This window comes from Siphateles boraxobius, unplaced genomic scaffold (genome assembly GCF_051911475.1).
Source record: "Siphateles boraxobius isolate OS27281-9 unplaced genomic scaffold, OSU_SipBor_1 29, whole genome shotgun sequence".
NCBI classification, from domain to species: Eukaryota; Metazoa; Chordata; class Actinopteri; order Cypriniformes; family Leuciscidae; genus Siphateles; species Siphateles boraxobius.
In genome coordinates this window covers 15,919,025-15,927,760 of record NW_027508908.1, presented here as the reverse complement: position 1 = coordinate 15,927,760, position 8,736 = coordinate 15,919,025, and positions in this window count along the sequence as shown.

The following is an 8,736-nucleotide window of genomic DNA, read 5'->3' as shown; positions in this document are numbered from 1 at the left end:
TTCATAGGCAAGATCATTGAAAAAGTTGTCTTCAATCAGCTGAACAAATTCTTAAGCTCGAATGGATACTTTGACAATTTTCAATCTGGTTCTGAAGTCATTGCGTTTGGAAACACAGATGAAGTTCTCAATGTGAACGCATACCTTCACCCTAGGGGTCAAACAACTAAAAAGTCAGGAATCTGGATGTGTCTCAGTAGTCATGTCAAAGCAATAACTAAATCAGCATAGCCTACTATCACCTGAAAAATATTGCAAGAATTAGATGCTTTGTTTCCAGTCAAGACTTAGAAAAACTTGTGCATGCTTTCATCACCAGTAGGGTGGATTATTGTAATGGACTTCTCACTGGCCTTCCCAAAAAGACCATAAGACAGTTGCAGCTCATACAGAACGCTGCTGCTAGGATTCTGAGCAGAACCAGAAAATATGAACACATCACACCAGTCCTCAGGTCTTTACACTGGCTGCCAGTTACATTTAGGATTGATTTTAGAGTATTATTACTGGTATATAAATCATTCAATGGCCTAGGACCTCAATACATTGCAGATATGCTCACTGAATATAAACCCAACAGATCACTCAGATCATTAGGATCACATCAGCTAGAAATACCAAGGGTTCACTCTAAGCATGGCGAGTCTGCTTTTAGCTACTATGCCAGCCGCAGCTGGAACCAGCTTCCAGAAGAGATCATATGTGCTCCTACAGTCACATTCAAATCCAGACTCAAAACACATCTGTTTAGCTGTGCATTTACTGAATGAGCACTGTGCCACTGTTCGTCCGACTGTTTGCACTGTATTTTATTTTAATTTTTTATTCTTAACTGTTTTAATTATTCTGATTTCTTTTGATTATTTTAATTTCTTCTATGTAAAGCACTTTGAAACACAATTGTGTATGAAATGTGCTATATAAATAAACTTGCCTTGCCTTGCCTTGCCTATTCCAAAAGAGTTTTAGGTAGCACTTTATTTTACAGTCATGTTCTCCATGTACATATTATGTACTTATTATAGTAATTGCAATAACTAACCCTGGCCTAAACCTAACCTTAACCCATGTAAGGTACTTTCTAAGGTAGGTACACTGTAAGTACACGTAGACTACTGTAAAATAAATTGCAACCATTTTTTTTGCAAGCAATATATAAATTGCACTTATTTTAATATGTTATAGTATATGTTTTGTCAATAATAACCTTTTCGAATGGCTCGCAAAACTTGAAATAGGCTTGTTACCTTGGTATACTGCCAGTGCTGTTAACTCGAGGCAGCATTTTTCAGCTTTTGAAGTCAGCATAGGCCATGAGTGCCTAGTCACATACTTTACACCATGAGTGCCTAGTCACATACTTTACATGCCAGCCAACCAGCTGCTATTGAGAATGCTAACCTGTCCTCAGGTATTAGCCTATAGACTTCCTTAAGACTCCACCGGATCCACTGACTAATATCTTAGTGTAATATCTTACACTTTGATATTCTATGATAATATAAAATGTTATTTGTATTTTATATACATTTTATGTAGCCTAGATGTCCATGGTTTCCTACATTTGGCCAGGTACATTTTATATATAGCTATATGTACTTCTTCAAATTGGCCACAAGGGAGCAGCAGATTCTCAGGCATCTTTTCAGACAGCTGTCCTAAAGTGGACCTCGTCATGCAGATCATTTCATGACTCTCGATTTAACCTTTAACCCCTCCTTGCCCTCACTATGGCGAACATTTTGAGGAAAAAATGCCATCCGTTCCCCTTGGGTGTTGTCAGTCTAGGTTAAGTGGTGATGAAATACCTTTCGTTACTATCGTGCCTTGTTATTAGTGCAGGTGCGTGGGTTAAATCAATCTGCCCGTCTTTATGTTTTCTCCTCGTGACCACACTTATCTGCGGCTGGCTCATAACATTAATAAGACAACATGATTCAACCAGTGCTTTATGTTTGCATATTGGCTCAAATTATTTTTAATTAGAAATGCAAAAATGTTTCAGGTTTTGTTTACGCGTGTCCCTCAATGGTCAAAATTTCTACATATATGGTATAAACCTCCTTGAAGGTCCTCTACGATAAAAGGTATCAATTATTAGATTAAATGGGTCGATTAATAAAATCAATTAAATAAAAATAATCTATTGCTTATGTTTAGATTTAAGTCGATATTTATGCTACATTAAAAGCCCATCATAACTAGACCTTATTTGACATAATATTTTCAGGATGGAAACTCCTTAAAAGTGTCTCTACCTTATTATATGTTTGATTTTTTCTATATCCCAAAATATAGGCCTAAATGAAAAATTAGCTTAAAATGGCACAGTGCAATATTAAAACTTTTAATTTGACATTTTTTTATCTGATACAATGATTAAAATGTAATTTAAAAATAATTATACTTCAAAATCACAACCAAAATGTAGTTAGTGTGTAGTAATATCTAATTATAATAAAAGAGTATAATCTTTATTTTTTTTAAAACGGGTTTGTCTTGCTATGGTGTCTTGCTAAAGGGATGACCTTTAAATGTTTAGACCGGTCTAAAACTGGTTTCTCAGATTTTGATTTGCATGAAAATAACGATGTTCCTGCTATGTAGCATTTTGTTAACTCAAACAAATCATGTTGTCTCTTTCTTATATTAAGAGTTTGTATATTAATATGAGTGCAACACATAATAAAAGCAAAGGCCATTCCATAGCTGAAGCTTCATAATGCTGTTTTACATTAAGCTATGAGCCATGCAGTGTCACTCTTCTCCACAACCGTCTGGAGGAGAGCTGGACACAGTGACACTGAGTGTGTTTGTGTTAGTTGGAAACAGATCCTGCATGTCTCAATCAGTCATCTCTCTCTGATCTGAGAGGATGAGAAACACCTTATGAAAATATTGTTTATCTGACAGTAAAAACAGCAGTAAAGCTTGTTATTCCCCTTTCCTCTGCCTCATAATCCAAACAAAAGAATCTCTGTCATAACACAACCGCTGAGCACTCTTCAAAACAGAACGAGAGATTGAGCATATCTGTGTGTGGAGAAGAGAGAGAGAGAGAGAATGGGGAGGCAGGATGTTCGTATTTTAGTTGGCACGGGCTTTGCTCACTTGTCTTGCTTTTGCTTTTTTCTGCTTTATCTCTTCAGAGAGAAAAAATAGGCCTAGTTATAATTTTGCCTCTTGACAAATGATTCAAAACTCACATTCCAACTCTGAACCTTTGAAGACATTGTCTATGCCTTTTAAAGTTTGTGCAACAGTGATCAAAAGGCGCACCTAGTAAGTCACATCAAAAATAACCGATGCCAACGCCATATGACACGCAGAAGCAAACGTTTGAGGTGTAATGAAGTATTTGCAGGTTTGAGCAAGAATCAGGTGTCCATACAAATCTCTGGTGCAACGCTACAGGTTTCACAACAGACCCCAGGGCATTAGGAGAGAGAGTGCCAAGCGAACAAAACGTGATTGCAGTACTTGCACTGCCGGCTGCCAGACTCCACAACGTCTCTGTCATGTTTTAGTCACAATTATGCTGGTGCCATTATAGCAAAATTACAGGTTCAAAGGCTAAACTGATAATTGTAAAGGTGTGCTTTTTATAACCACCCTATGAGTCATTCTTTGTTACGCACAATGCTGGTGCATGAACAAACATGAAGGTTTTATCGAGAGGAAGAGAGAGAATGAGAGAGAGAGAGAGAGAGAGAGAGAGAGAGAGAGAGAGAGAGAGAGAGAGAGTGTGTGTGTGTAAATGTTTGGCGATGTTTGCCTCATAGAATGTTTTTGAAGTCAGTAATATCATATTCTGAAGTTTTCTGCACTATCAAAGGCCTTTAGATCCATATTCTACACAATAGTGTATGAAGTCTCGTGTGTCAAGCCTGCACGCTAGTTTACAGTAAGCCTATGTTGACTAAATACTGGAGAAATGACACATGAGTACATAATGCAGTTTTTAACGGCAGTGTCACAAGCGGTTCTTTTCCCTGGGATTCGTAAAACCCTCCCTGTAACTGATGGCTAAAAACCACTTCGTAAAACTTCGAATGAAACCATGTATAAGCAGAAACAGAATGATTGTGATATAATGTTCCAAAGGCACTGTCTACCTGGGTAACCGAATGGAGTTACTTAATAGTTAACTTCCCATTTTCTCCCATTACAGGCAGCTTTGAGACTGCATTTATAATACAGATAATTGACCTTGGGGGATGGGAGTTCTGGTATATTTGGCGATTCCTCTTTGTGTCAGGAACACATCTGATAATATAGTTTTATATCAGAGGAAGCTGCTGTTATTAATCAGTTTATGGCTTTTTTAATTGTAATGTGTTCAGATTTGCCACTGTGGGGTTTTGTAACGCCACAGGTGAAATGATCCACAGCAAATGGTAGTGACTAGGTGAGGAAATGAGAGGGGTTTGCGTCTGGATATAGTTTTTTTCTTCTGCTTTTCATGACTCTTTTTCTTTTTCTGTCCCCCCCTTTTTCCTTAGTGAGTCACGAATGTTCCCACGGAAGTGAGGGAATCCCTGTGATCTTGCCCAGGACAGAAGGTGTCTGTCTACAGTGAGATGCCACATATCCCTGCTTTCTTTCCTATGTGTACAGGCATCAGTCTCGTTGACTCATCCTCCTCCATGCTGCCTTTTCTAGATAAGCAGGTTATTCAGCTAAAGACTTACGACCACAATCCTGAACAAACTTTTTTCCACGCTGGAAAATGGTGGGTGAATTTACCATTCGCCGTAAACAAGTTCATACTGCTCTTTTTTTTTTTATTAAATTCCGTTGGAAATATTTTAATATGTTGAAATATTATTATCACATAATATAAAATATTATGTTTGCATATTGTATTTATTTTTATTTTTAATTGTAATATTCCAAATATTTGTGTGGGTTGTTATTGTTGTTTTCAATTTTAATATTTCTTACAAATAACACAAGTAATTGTGATTCCTGCAAAATCATGTAGGAGATTATCTAAGTAAACACAATGCTCCTATCACAAAAACGCAAAAATATGTTTATATTTGAATTCATTATAATTTTTTGTGGCTTAATACAATAAAAATAATGCATATGTTATTACAAGGAGTATTGGTAAAAAAAAGTATTCTACAAAAACTTTTGATTGTATATTTTTATTAAAACAGGCAAAGTTGTTAGAAGATGTGCATGTTGTGGCTGAATGTTTGGGGTCAGTAGGAATGATTAAACAAAAGTGATAGAAAGCACATTAACCCTTAAATGCATGAATGTTTCGCCAATCATTATTACATATTCGGGTCTTTAGTGACCCAGAACTATATCTAACACAGACGGATCTCTACCTGTCGGGATAAAATTAATTTCTCCTGATATTAGAGTAACAATTACAGAAGAATAAAATAAATCATGTTTTGTTAACTTTTGATTCTTGGAAGGGTTCAGTTTGAGCAGATGTTTTATACCATCATCATCACTGTCCTAATCAGAGCTCATTTCCCAGTACATTCTGCATCTGGCTCATATTCACCATCTCAAACATATTCTCAAAACTATCATTTTCAACATCTTCAAAATCAATATTTTGATCGCTGACAGCTTCTTCACCAGATCTAATCAGTACTTCCTCTGCAGTAAATCGCTGAGCCATTTCAAGTTTTGTTGATGATACTTCCTGTTCTTTTGTTTTCTGCCTGCGGTAACTATGAGTGAAACGTCACTTCATCGTTGTGTATCAGACATTACCACCTTGCGGAATGAAGGTGAATTGCACTTATTCAGTCATCAATTGTTTTGCATGAAAAATATGTTAAAAATATTAAGGTTACACACCTTGGGTCATTAGCGACCCAATGTCATTTTATCATTTTGACCAAAAAAGGTGAATTGCACTTATTCAGTCATCAAATATTAAATTATTGTTGTCCAGGAAAAATACGCTTACACTGTTACACACCTCGGGTTGTTAGCGACCCTATATCATTTTGACCAAAAAATAAGGGGAAAATAGGTATTCATTTATATTTTCTAGTTATATTGTTTATAATGTATTGATAGAGAAATCCTAAGAAGGTTGATGTCTAATTTAAAAAAAATATATGAAAAAATATGCAGTGATTGATGTCCCGGGTCACTAAAGACACAATGTATTTTTTTAAGGGTTATTAAAGTTAAAATATTTCCATTTTAAATAAAGTTGTTGTTATTGTTGTTGTTGTTGTTGTTGTTGTTGTTGTTGTTGTTGTTGTTGTTGTTGTTGTTGTTGTTGTTGTTGTTTTACTTTGTGTTGATTAAAGAATCCTGAAAAACAAACAAAACAACTACATTTAGCATTGTAATAAAATATTACAAGAATTAATAAGAAATGTTTCATAACAGCATATTAGAATGATTTCTGAAGCAGTAATGATGCTGAAAATTCAGCTTTGCCACCACACGAATAAATTGCATTTTAAAATCACAAAGAAGAATATTATGTATGTAAATATATTGAAATAGAATCCCAATATTACTGTATGTATGATCAATTAAATACTGCCTTGGTGAGCATAAGATATTACTTTCAAAAACGCTCCAAACTAAATCATATATTATGTTGCAGTTCCTTAAAGTTGGTGAAAAAAGTAAGACAAGTTTTACTTGCATTTGCCACTATTTGAGTGTTGATTCTGAACCCTGCATATGTTCACCCAGTCAAACCCAAAATACATGCTGAACAACATGTAGCTATCATTTACCATGAGGCATAATGCCCATGCAAGAGGACAGATATGGATTAAGATATGTCAGATATGCCTGTTCAGCTGTGACGGACCATAAGGACGTTCTAGGATGTCTGGGAATCATGACGTTAAGCCTGATCTGGCCAGTGATACTGATGGAAGTGATTGAGGAACATCTGCAGTCTTTTTCTGTGGAATGAGCTAAGGAGTTTCATCCCACTCAGGTCAGTAAGTCAGTGGATGTGTGTGTGAGGGTGGGAGGTAAGGGTTCAGGGGTTGGTAGCAGAATTCTGTTTAGTGTTTTTTATGCTATTGTGTCTAAGGTCCCTAATGTACAATTAGAAAAGGGAGTTTATAGAGACTGTTTTCCATCAACACTGGAGACAATGTGGACAGTGAAAAAGCGACAGCTGTGTGCAAAAGGGAGCGAAAGAGAATTGGAGAAATTTGCAGCCGTCTGATCCATCAAGACAACAGACTCCATTTGTGTGGTGTTTGTGTGTTGAAGACTTCTCATTCACGTGTGTATCGTGTGTGTGCGTGTGCATTAAAAATGAGAGCTTCCAAGAGCATGGGAAAATGAGAGCGGTCAGTTCATATTTGGGAGCCCCCAGGAGAAGAGTGAGGGGGAAGAGCTATTCACTCTGAAAGTTTTGAAATGGCTGTCCGCCCGCGCACACAAATTGCCTCGCCACCTTTGAGACATATATGCATACCATAAACTAACAGAAAAGAAATGTCTTGGGACTTTGAAAATCAAACAGACCCTTCTTACATCCCTACCACCCACACAAGCCCAGCTTGCTGGAGTTCCGGTTGGATAAAGTGAACATTGGAATATTATTTAATTTTTTAATTTTTACACTGTAAAAAAAAAAAGTTGCTGCCTTAAAAGTACAATCAACTTGGATGTTTAAGTCGTTCGACTTACAGTAAAATACATTAAACTGACTTTAAAATTAGTTGAATCTTGTATAACTTGAATCTTTTATATAAAAAAAGTTATTTGCTTAACTTATTTTGATGATTTAAAGCAGTGTAAAAACATATGTTGTCATAACTTATTGATTATATAATTTGGAAGATGGAAAGGGTTTTAGGGCTTCAATCACGTTTTTTTTGCCTCATCAATCCATCTAAATTTCTTTCACAACTTGATTGGTTTACTGTAATGTTATATGGTTAATGTTATATTTTATATTCAACCTCCCTACACACATCAGAAATCAGGTCTTTGAGCAAAAATTTAATAAAATTAAAATTATGTTTGTGTGAGTTTTGTTTTATGTATATTTACTGCTACTTTTGTATTTCATGTTAATTAATGGTAGCATCGATAATTGTTTGAAAATGTATTTAATGTATTTTTTCAAAATGTTAAAATAATTAATATGTAATATTATTTTACATTGCTATTTTTTATTTTATATATAATATAATCAGGAAAATTAATTTCAAAATATGGCCCATATATATATATATATATATATATATATATTGAGGTAAAAATATATATATATATACAGAAAAATCCAGATTCCTATAAATAGCTACACCCAAGTCTGTTTCTTTTCAGGTTGAGTGATTCAAGAGAAGAATCTGAAGAAGGAGCTTCTCTGCTGCCCTGTGGCAGGGTCACTGACATCCAGTAGCGTCCATTTCACTCAAACATATATCTATTAACAAGACACATCTAACCTATTTCTTGGCAGAGAAACCTGGAGCATCTGTTTATAAAAAATTAAAATAAAAATTGGGGATTGGGCAGTTGTGAAGCAGAGAATTTGTTTGTGGCATTACACAAATGTTTAAACCTTTAATAGGAATCAACACCTTTCACCTTTGTTGTTTGTGTCGGTGCATGTGTGTGTGCGTGTTTGTGTGTGTGTGTGTGTGTGTGTGTGTGTGTGTGTGTGTGTGTGTGTGTGTGTGCATGCTTTATGGAAGGTGTGTGGTCACTAGCCGATAGTAAAGGTGATCACCTAACAAATAGATTACACACCGAATTAATAAAATC